This window comes from Rhinoderma darwinii, chromosome 6 (genome assembly GCF_050947455.1).
Source record: "Rhinoderma darwinii isolate aRhiDar2 chromosome 6, aRhiDar2.hap1, whole genome shotgun sequence".
Classification (NCBI taxonomy): Eukaryota; Metazoa; Chordata; class Amphibia; order Anura; family Rhinodermatidae; genus Rhinoderma; species Rhinoderma darwinii.
This window is the reverse complement of record NC_134692.1, coordinates 32,648,225-32,659,101: the sequence shown is the minus strand read 5'-3', so window position 1 is coordinate 32,659,101 and position 10,877 is coordinate 32,648,225. Positions and strand designations below refer to the sequence as shown.

The window sequence follows — 10,877 nt, the reverse complement described above, 5'->3', positions numbered from 1 at the left end:
AGAAGAAATGTTCAACCTCGGGCCTGCACAACTGCATATTTTTTATTTCCTGACATATTGAAGCCTTAATTAATTTTATTTTTCCATAGATGTAGTGGTATGAGGACTGTTTTTTTGCGAGACGAGCTGTAGTTATCATTGGTACCATTTTGGGGTACATGTGACTTTTTGATCACTTTTTATTCTAATTTTTGTAGGGCAAAGCGACCAAAAAACAAATTCTGGCATTGTTTCTTAGTGTTCTTTTTAAGGCGTTCACCTTATGGAATAAACATAATATTTTTATAGTACAGGATGTTACGGTCGCGGCGATACCAAATATGTATGGTTTATTTTTATTTTTTCAATAATAAAGGACTTGATAAGGGAAAAAGGGCGATAGTGTTTTATTTTATTGCTTTAAACTTTTATTATATTTGTTACAACTTTTTTTACCACTTTCTTTTACATTAAGTTTTAGTCCCACTAGGGGACTTGAAGGTCCAACTGTCTGATTTATTTTCTTATACATTGCACTAACTATGTAATGCAATGTATTAGAGCTGTCAGTTGTTCACGGACAGCAAGCTGATTAGGCTTCGCCTCCGGGCTGGGCCTAATCAGCTTCCGTAACAGGAGAGCAGGAGGCCATTGTTAGGCCTCTTGTTGCCATAGCAGCAGTTGGCAGCCCTGTGATCTCATGGCAGGGCTGCCAACCACTAAGATGCAGCAATCTCTGCGTCTAAGATGTTAATAGTAGGGATCGGAGCTAGCTCTGGTTGCTGCCGTTACAGGAGGGTGTCAGCTGTAACATATAGCTGACATCCACCACTGATAACGCGGGCTCAGCTCCTTAGCCGCCGCCATCTTGCCGTCTGCTACAGAAGCCTTTGCTTCCTTACTAGGCATACCGGGAGGCCAGTATTAGGCCACCGGCACCCTGGCAATTTCGTTGCTGGGGTGGCGATGAGCTGCGCACACCTTAAATGCAGCAATCGCTTTTGACCACTGCATTTCATGACAGGGATCATTGCTAACTTCGGTCCCCGCCATGACAGCAGGGTGTCAGCTGTAACATACAACGGACACCCGGGGATGATCGCACGGACTCAGCTTTTGAGCCGGTGTCATCCATTTGTCGTAAGTATACGATCAATTGCAGGAAACACTGCTTTTCCATGACGTATACGTACGAGAAATTTCAGGAACGGGTTAAAAGAATGTCTCAATTATTTAATGTCATTAATTAGATGTAATAATGTGTGTATTATTATGTTTTGTAAGTCTTGTAACTACTTATTTTGTTATTTTTAAAAACTTTATTGGGGGCTGCCATATTAAAGATACCATCCCCCTCCTGAATTGTCTGTGTAAACAGTGCAACAGTGTGTGTGCGCGCTTTATGGCAGCTGCAATGAATGTAAGTTAATGGTCAGAAAGTGTCCAAAGACTAATAGTCTCCTGGTCTCCCAAGCAGCAAAAGTGTGTGCATCAGTGGTCAGTGTGAAAACTGCAACATTTCAGTTTTTTCTTTTTACGTATGGACAAAAAGCACCACAAAAAAGTATGTTTTAAATAATATGTTGCTTTTTTTATGATAAATTCCTTCAAATTCTTACTAGCCATACAAAATACAATACTACATCACTAGATTATAATGACAATGTAGGAACACTGTGCCATGCTTCGCCATTGAAGTTAGAGCGCAGATCAACAAAAAAAACAAAAAACATTTGATCCACTTAAGGTCCTTTTACACGGCCCGCTATGGGCAGTGAAAACGTGCGCTGATCGACGAGAGGGGGAGATGTGCTTCCGACTAGCGTCCATTTTATTGGGCGTATAAATGAGACGATCTGCCAATGAATGAGAGTTCATATGAACGCTTGTTTCCCCGATCACTGGCTCATGTAAAAGGGTCTTTACAGTTCAATGACTCAGAGAGCTCAATGTTCATATGCGGTTAGTCCTCGCCGTAAACATTTTACAGATGGTAATTCTTAATTAGTTGCACTGGTCATACACATGCATTCTATAAATATCTATGCTCCCTTATGCAGTTTAAAAACTAAACATATACACAGATCAGCCATAACAATAAAACCACCTGCCTAATATTGTGTAGGTTTCACTTGTGCTGTCATAACAGCTCTGACCCGTTGAGGCATGGACTGCACAAGACCTCTGAAGGTGTCCTGTGGTATCTGGCACCAAGACGTTAGCAACAGATTCTTTAAAAAGAATCAAAACTGCTGACAGAACGATATTGGGGAGGAGGAGGGTATTGTAAACATACATTTTGTCTCGGTCATGTAAAATTATATTTAATTCCACTGGCGCAGCAATTGCAAACTCCGCTGAAGAGGGCACTTGCTGTGCAAGGGCTCCTGCTCTCCTCCCTTCTGCTCTGAGAGATGGCTCTAGCGGTCTCCTGATTGGTCGATAGAGCGGTCACTCAGAAAACAGAGTGGCACTTGCGACCACTGCACCGGGGGACTAAACGTCACTTTCTCGGTAACGCAACTTGCATGACTGAGAAAGAATATTTGTTTACAATGCCCTTCCCCTCCCCTTTATCTGTCTGTCAACAGTTTTGAGGCCTCAAAAATGCTGACAGATTCTCTTTAAGTCCTATAAATTGCGAGATAGGCCTCCATGGATTGAACTTGTATTTCCAGCGCATCCCACAGATGCTGAATCAGTTTGAGAACTGGCAAATTTGGAAGAAAAGTCAACACTTTGAACTTTTTGCCATGTTCCTCAAACCATTCCTGAATAATTTTTGCAGTGCTGCAGGGAGAATCATCTAACTGAAAGAGGGCACGGCTATTAGGGAATATCATTGCCATGAAGGGGTGTACTTGATCTGCAACATTGTTTAGGTAGGTGGTACCTGTCAAAATAGCATCCACAAATGCCAGTACCCAAAGTTTCCCAGCTGAACATTGACTAGAGCATCACACTGCCTCCACTCTCTTGTCTTCTTTTGTAGTGCATCCTGGTGCCCTCTCTTCACCCAGTAAGTGACACACCCGGCCATCCACATGATGTAAAAGAATACTTGATTCATCAGACCAGTCCACCTTCTTCCCTTGCTCCATGGTCCAGTTCTGATGCTTGCTTACCCTTTGTAGGTGCGTTTAACGATGTACAGGGATCAGCATGGGCACTCTGGCCGGTCTGCAGCTACACACCCTACAACGCAGCAAGCACTGTGTGTTCTGACACTTTTCTATTATAGCCAGCAGTAACTTTTTCAACAATTGTTCTACAGTAGTTTTCCTGTGGGATTGTAGCATGGGCTAGTCTTCGCTCCCCACGCGCATCAATGAGCCTTGGGTGCCCATGACTCTGTTGCCAGTTCACCGGTTGTCCATCCTTGACCCCTTGCATAACGGGAACACGCCATACAAGACCTGCCGTTTTGGTGATGCTCTGACGCATCATAATTTGACCCTTGCCAAAGTCGCTCAGATTCTTATGCTTGATTATTTTTCCTGCTTCCAACACATCAACTTCAAGAACTGACTGATCACTTGCTGCCTAAAATATACCACCCGTTTGCAGGTGCCATTGTCAGAAGATAAAAACTGTTATTTACTTCACTCGTCAGTAGTTTGTGTTCTAGCTGAATAATATTTTTACCACTGATTATGTGAAATTGTTATAAATGTAATAAAATTACGATAAAAATATCATTCATTACGGAGCATATCTACATATACCCATCATTGACAATATGTGGGGTCCTGGGGGATCCACGTGCCATTCTATACATGCCAATAGAGCTTTTGTTGTATACAGTCTACAAAGTAGTGTAATAAGTTAGTTATTGTTTTTATTTTATTCTGTGCTCCCACTTTCCCCTTATTTCATTTCCTTGCCCCTTTTCACCTGTGACAGTATGAGGTATATATGCTTATGCCTCTCCATGACTTATTCTGTGTAGACATAAGATACTTCTATGCTGTGTAGCTCAGATGTTATTATATGCCTGATGCTGTCCATGTTTCTAATTAAAACATTAAAAACAATTTAAAAATAAATACAGTTTAGTACGCAATTTTCCAAATCGTATTATGAAAATGCTAAATCAAAATCTGTATAATTTGTGCCGTGGTTATGTAAATTAAACTACTGCATGTAATAAAGAGTTCTGCAACTTTCTAGCATATTTTGTGTTTCAATTTCTCACCATTTTCAAAATCTCTGGTGAGTATGACTGCTCTGACTACACATTTTTTTGCTTGTTGTCTGTTACCATGGAGAGACATAGGATTGCATAGGAGCTGTAGAAATTTTGAAAAAACTGAGAATTTTTCAATAGATACTATTCGCAAAGTTGCTTCATTTTTCATTGTAGAAGCATTGGTAAAAATAAAGAAAATGGTTGTCAAGATGGACATGGTCTATAAACGAAGTATAAAAAGTTGCAGAAACGTTCTTTATTCAGTAATTAAACTTAATAAAACCATAAAATTCCTTTGAAAAAAAATGTTTGATCTATCTTTTTGTTTGTCTTATGCTGACCTGAAAATTTGGAATAAAGTTGCATTTTCCTCCAGTGGTTTGCAAATAAGAATAGGTTATATCCACAAATGTCTTAAAGACCCTGATCGGACAAAAAAGATGCACAATTTGAATACAATTTTTTTTGCTTAATCTTGGTACCAAAGTAATCACAATAGCCAGGGTGTATTCCAGTATTGCACAATTTTATATGTATTAAAATAAAATATTTTATTTCATACACAGGTAGACAACCTCACAGAAATCAATGCTTCATTATATATTCCTCTGTTATTCCTCCTAGAAACACATGAATAAACTGACAACTGGGTGTTTTGACACTGTCCAATCAGCGCTGATAGTGGTAGAGACGGTCCCTACATACATAAGAAATGGAAGCACCCATTTATTAATACATTTTCAGAACAAATAACAGAGGAAATGTCCATTCTACCACTGTAATAAACATCTGCACAATATGGGTCTTAAAGGGTGTGTGGCTGTCAAGTAGACAATACTGAGAAACTTACAATAGACATTGAAACCGGACATCTGAGATCTGGTGGAAGGTTTTATGGGTTGAGTAGTCTAAATTTGAGACCTTTGGGAGTTACAGAAGGCAGCATGTACATTACCAAAAAAATTAGTCTTCAAACCAGGTCTACAACCATCATTCAAGCAAGGTAGAGCATGTTTGGGGATCTATAACATCTGAAGTTGGCAATTAGTTTTTGGAATGAAGGGATCTTGAATGTTGATACTTTTAATACATCATGTAATACCCCCTGAAAAATTTGAAAAAATAAATAAATAATTCTACAGCAAGGTAACAACCAAGCACAGTAGGGTGTAAAGACCACAATGCACTTATCAAACAAAGAAGCTGCTGGTGTTCTAAAAAAAATTGAATGGCCATCCCAAAGTGGAGACCGAAACATCATTAAGTATGCTGGCTTTACATGGACTGAAAAGTGCACAAAAATTCTTAGGCTTCTTTTACAGCTGCGCCAGGGTCCCATTCTGACGTTCTGTCAGCGTTTTCCGTCGGAACGGGACTCTGACAAACAGAAAACATAGGTTTTCGTTTCCATCCCCATTGATTTCAATGGTGACGGATCCGGTGCCAATGGTTTCCGTTTGTCTCAGTTGTGCAAGGGTTCCTTCGTTTTGACGGAATAAATACCGTAGTAGACTACGCTATTGATTCTGTCAAAACGACGGAAACCCTTTCACAACGGAGACAAACAGAAACCATTGGCACCGGATCCGTCACCATTGCAATCAATGGTGATGGAAACGGAAACTTATGGTTTCCGTTTGTGTCAGTCAGGGCTCTGTTCTGACGGAAAGCTCAGATGGACCGTAGCCCTGACGCAGACGTGAACGAAGCCTCAGACTGAACTTTTGAAGACTTAATGAAAAATCTCTCTTACAAATGAAAAAAACAAACAAAGAAAAGAGTGGAGGTTGTAATAAAAGCATAGGGTGGACACACAAAATGGAGAAAAAAAAATATATATTTAATTGTTAAGGTGGTTAAACGCTATGTACACCTTCAAAATCACTTTTTTTTTTATTGTCCCTAAACAGTAAAAATGAAAATTGAAGCAACTATGCAAATTGATGAAAAATTTCCTACCATTTTGTGTCTACGGCAACATTGCAATCATATGTGTCTCCATGGTAAAAGACTACAAACAAACGTTGTATTCTGATCCTGCAGTCCTACTCCCTTTTATCTGTACAATACTTGCTGCTAATATACTTTGGGAGAACATGTATAAGCTCCAGCTTCTGCCTAGGCTGCTACTCAAAGATCCCCAGTGCTCAAAAGTAAAAATTTGGCTCCCCCAAAGGGTGCAGACGCGTTGCAAGTGGTCGAGGAACCTGATGGCCACACACTCTAGGGCACCATACCCGGAAAACAAAACTGTGACAAAAAAATTTGCAAAAGTGACATAAAAATAAAAGTGCCAAGCACAGCCAGCAAAGATTAATGACTAGCAGTATAAAAAAAAATCCTCATATTAGAGCTTAGCCAAAAGGCTAGAATAGAAGCAAGTCCGTTCAAAAGAGTGAAAGAAGAAGTGCATGTACACCTTACTAATCAGGTAGGTTTACCATTCCAAAGTGATTTGCAGATACCCACCAGGTCGCCCTTTGCACCTCAGGCTTTCAAAGTACCTGACCAAATGGCATCGATCAGGTAGCCCCGGATTGCCTCAAGGTAGGTAGCTGGAATCCTTGGAACCACAATGAGATTATCTTCAAATGGAAAAGAATTGGAACGATGGTGAATTTTCCCAGGAGTTGCAAACCTGTCAAAATTACCCCTAAGGCCCTTCCTTGCACACGTAGTGGATTTGTTGCAGATTTTCCAACCGAAGTGAAAGAATGTTGCTGGCAAGGGGATTAGATATAAAAAGTGTCATCCAAGGGCCGCGCAAATCTTATCAAAATGATCTGGATGCCACAATTGTTATACTTGCTTCACAATGCCCCAGTATGGATACCACTCAGAATTTTCCATCAAGTTTATACGTGTTTTCATGACTTAATATGGCACGGAAGCTGCGCACGTATTAAATTGGATACTTTCCAAAGACAGAAGGAGGCTTGGCAGTCCCTAATCCATGGGTAGATTTTCTGGAAGGTCAGCTTCAGCATATGTGGGGGGTGGGAAGGGGATGAGAGACCCACAAAGATTATATTTCAAGGGCTTTTTGAACAGAACAACTTATACGAATTGCTGGATGCGGAGAAATTCAATTTGCCGGCAAACCGTTTGCCTACTATGAATTTGATTCATAAGGTATGGTGGAAGATGAGGGACATACAACTTTTACAAGGGACCACCCAGTATACGGCTATATGGGATACCCCGTTGGCTATCTAATTTATATAAGCTTGAAGGATTGAGTAACTGGAAACGTGCCGGTCTTACTCGGGTGGCACAACTTGTCAGTGGCGCTCCTTTCAAAAACTCCAGGGCTCTTATGTACTCCCCCTCGTCTGATTTTTGGAAATGCCTCTCAGGCAGATTATGCTGGGGACAATTTGTGTATTATTTCGGAGAATGAAATTGTCTGTACAGTAGAAACTATAGGGCCCTCGGCAGGAGTCTTATCTACAATTTATAAAGCAATCCTGACTGGTAATGGCTAACTACCCGGTGAGGAGCAAGGAATGATGGGAGGCAGAAATAGGTCCTTTGGAAGATACACAATGGGAGAAAATTTTGGGGAGGGTGCCACAACTACCCCTAAGCGAAGCCCACAGATTGTCTCATATCTATTTGCTACATAAGGTACATGAGACACCAAAATGTATTTTCGATGTTAAGCCTGACTTGCTATGCTCTCGATGTAAGCATATTTCTGCGGGTATACTTCATATGTTCTGGTCCGGTAGAGAGCTGGAGAGTTTTTGGACTGAGGTAACAATCATTATAAATCAGGTTTTTCTTGTAAATGTTGAACTAAGCCTGCTTGTTTGTGCGCTGGGGTATGTGGAGGACCTAGCAACCTTGAAGTCCGGTAAGTTGGAAGTGGCCAAAATGCTATAGCTGGCACGCAAATTGATAGCCCAACACTGGCTGGACGAGCGAAGACCAACTAGACAAGAATATACGAACAAAATTAATTGGTTGGTGAATTTAGAAGAGGGTGTTTACAGGAAAAGAGGCACACTGAACAAGCTTGAAAAGGTATGGGGCCCGTGGCTTGATACATCCCACTTGGTATCCAGAGAATTAATGAGATTTCGGCTGGGTCTCAACTAAATTGTCATTTGGTCCATACTTGGATTATTTGAATGATCGGGGCTGGGGGGGGGGGGGTTTGCTGGGCTCTTGGGGGAAAGGGGATATCTTGGTTCACGATGAAGGACCACTGTGATGTGGTGGTCAACATTTATGTTTACGGTGATGAAATTGAGGAAGGAGAGGTGACATGTTACAAAGGTTATGATTCTACTTGAAATGCACCTTTTTATGCTCATATGTGGGAAACAAGATATCAGAAAAAGTATGTGGATTATTCTATAACTCGTTGCACATTGGAATTTTTTTATGCTTTTGTAACAGCACTATGTTTAAGGGATTGGGGGTTTGTTTGGTAATGTTTTGTACTGTAAAATAAAATGACAATAAAAATTTACTGAATTAAAAAAAAAAAAAGTCTCATCCACATGATGCTGAACATTTTCCGCACAAAAATCTGAGAATGCTGCAAATGTTCACATTTTCATTCTGTTCTGGATGTTTACTGTGGATTTGACCCTTTTTAATGTAGAAGAGGTGAAATCCACTCATAACACATACAGATTTTGCTGCGGAAATGCTGCCGAAATATACGGTGTGTGGGTATCTTTGAAGGTGGATTCACATGCGGCAGATTTTGTTGCAGAAATTTCTGCAACTGAAAATCAGTTCCATTTATCTAAATGAGCAGAGGTTTAAATGAATAAATGACAAGTTATACTAAATCTTTTCCCACAAAACTATATATAAATCTGCTTAGCCTCCTGCTCTAGAACAGGCTACCTGCAGATTGGAATGAATTTTCAATGGTTCCCTTTAAGGAGATTGTTCTATCATCGGACTGTAAACTGAAGCATAATACATACATAATACAGAAACAAGTCTATATCTGAATAGTCTAGTCAAAGTCTTGATGAACCCAAATGAGATGTTGGGAGTATATCAATTCTGCAAAGAAGAATCGGCTAAAATGCAACATTGTCTTTTCTCTCTTTAACCCTATTAGATCACACACTCCAATTTAATGAATCTGTATAACATTTTTGGATTCCATGTACAAAAACGGAAACAAAAGCGGAATAGTAGCCCATAGTAACCCATCAGATCATTGCTCTCATTTAATACCCGCACTGGAAAAAGGAAAGATGGACTTGGGATTGTTTGTTTCAAACAATATGACATTTTTATTCCATTAGATCGAATATATTCTAGAAAGACCACTATTTTTACGGGAACCCTTTTGCATCACCAAAAGTGTAACTGTCCACCTGTGTATATGGTACTTGTATATAACCTAGGTAATACGTGTAAGATATACCATATACTGCACAATGACAGGTCCTCCAGCTCTTAGTTTTTGTAAACTCTTCCCAACCTTATTCTTGATGTGGCCTCACCATACTGTTCTTATTCCCGTATTATTATTACCCGGTTTCCTTATAGTCGCTTATTTTCTCTTCTCATTATTAAAGTAACATCTTTATTTTCATTACATTATATATTGTTTGTATTTCGCGTAAAGAAAAGATTTATTATTTTGAAGTTGTTGATTTTCACAAAAAATATTTAATTTCAAATCTGGAATTACAGAGTTGATTTATAAGCTATTTAAAGTGCCTCATACAAGATGGATAAATTATAAACAAAATTGAAATTTAATGTATGCACATGGCCGGTCAAGTAAAGCATATGTCCTCAAAAAAGATCAATGTAGGCAATAACACAGGCATATAGGAAAACAGACTAATATCAATCTAAAACTAGACAAAACATCCAGTTGTTTAAAAGCCATTTGGAGATCATAAATCAACTCTAAGGGTGAGCTTTAACTTCGAGAAGCAAAAAGCCATCCAGAGCAACACATGTGGAAACATTGAACCGTCTTCCCGTTGCGCTGATATAAGGAAGCTTTGTTTGCATTTGCTGGCCTTCAGAGTTAATGTAGCCACAGGCAAAGTTTGCTAATCAAACCAAAGGCAAAATCGCTTCCGATGCCTGAAATATCCCATTCAACTCACAGGCCAAATTTTAAACCAAGGCAATCATGGCTTAGCCTAAAGAAACATAACTCAATGGTCCTGCCAAAATCTCTAATCCATCTTTCTTAACTGTTTTATTTTTGTGGTGTAGTAGGTAGTCTCGTCTCTTGACCTCTCCCAGTCAAGGACATAAGAGACCCTATTTAAGCATGTTTTGTGAAATCCCTATGTCATCGGCTAGAACTGTGGGGTATGAAACAGAGCCAGATGTGTATAAGGGGAAAAAAAACAGCCACAGAAGACAGTCAGGAAAGATCAGAGTAATTACAGCAAATGTCAGTAGATACAGCACGTTTCAGACACCAATGCACTTCCATTGATCATTGTTGTATAATTTAAAGGCGAATCCACATTAACCGCTTTATTTCTATATATTTTTTGTAAACATTTTCTATGTATTCACATCTTATTTTAGATCATCGGGCACAGGAAAGGTCTTCCCAATAATAATCAGCAAACAAAGATAAATTTTTTTGTTTCTCCAATATATCCAGAAGAGTCATTAAGGGCAAGACCAAGGCTCGGATTGATATTTGGTTTGCTGCATGTGATGGATGCGCTTTTATGAATTTTAACCTTATGAGTGTAAT

At 39.5% G+C, this 10,877-nt stretch overlaps 1 protein-coding gene and 1 long non-coding RNA gene across 4 annotated transcripts in view; one reads left to right on the top strand and one right to left on the bottom strand.

Annotated features, from left to right (window-relative positions):
* Window positions 1-4,125, top strand: part of LOC142655381 (uncharacterized) — a 58,950-nt gene extending 54,825 nt beyond the window's left edge. The window contains exon 3 of one of the 2 annotated variants that reach the window (XR_012849483.1): window positions 3,114-4,125. This is a non-coding gene — a long non-coding RNA (uncharacterized LOC142655381). Of the gene's footprint in view, window positions 1-2,971 lie in introns of both variants that reach the window. The other variant, XR_012849482.1, reaches the window with a different exon arrangement.
* METAP1D (methionyl aminopeptidase type 1D, mitochondrial) overlaps window positions 1-10,877 on the bottom strand; it is a 143,236-nt gene that overhangs the window by 44,348 nt on the left and 88,011 nt on the right. The gene's annotated exons all lie outside the window — the stretch shown is intronic.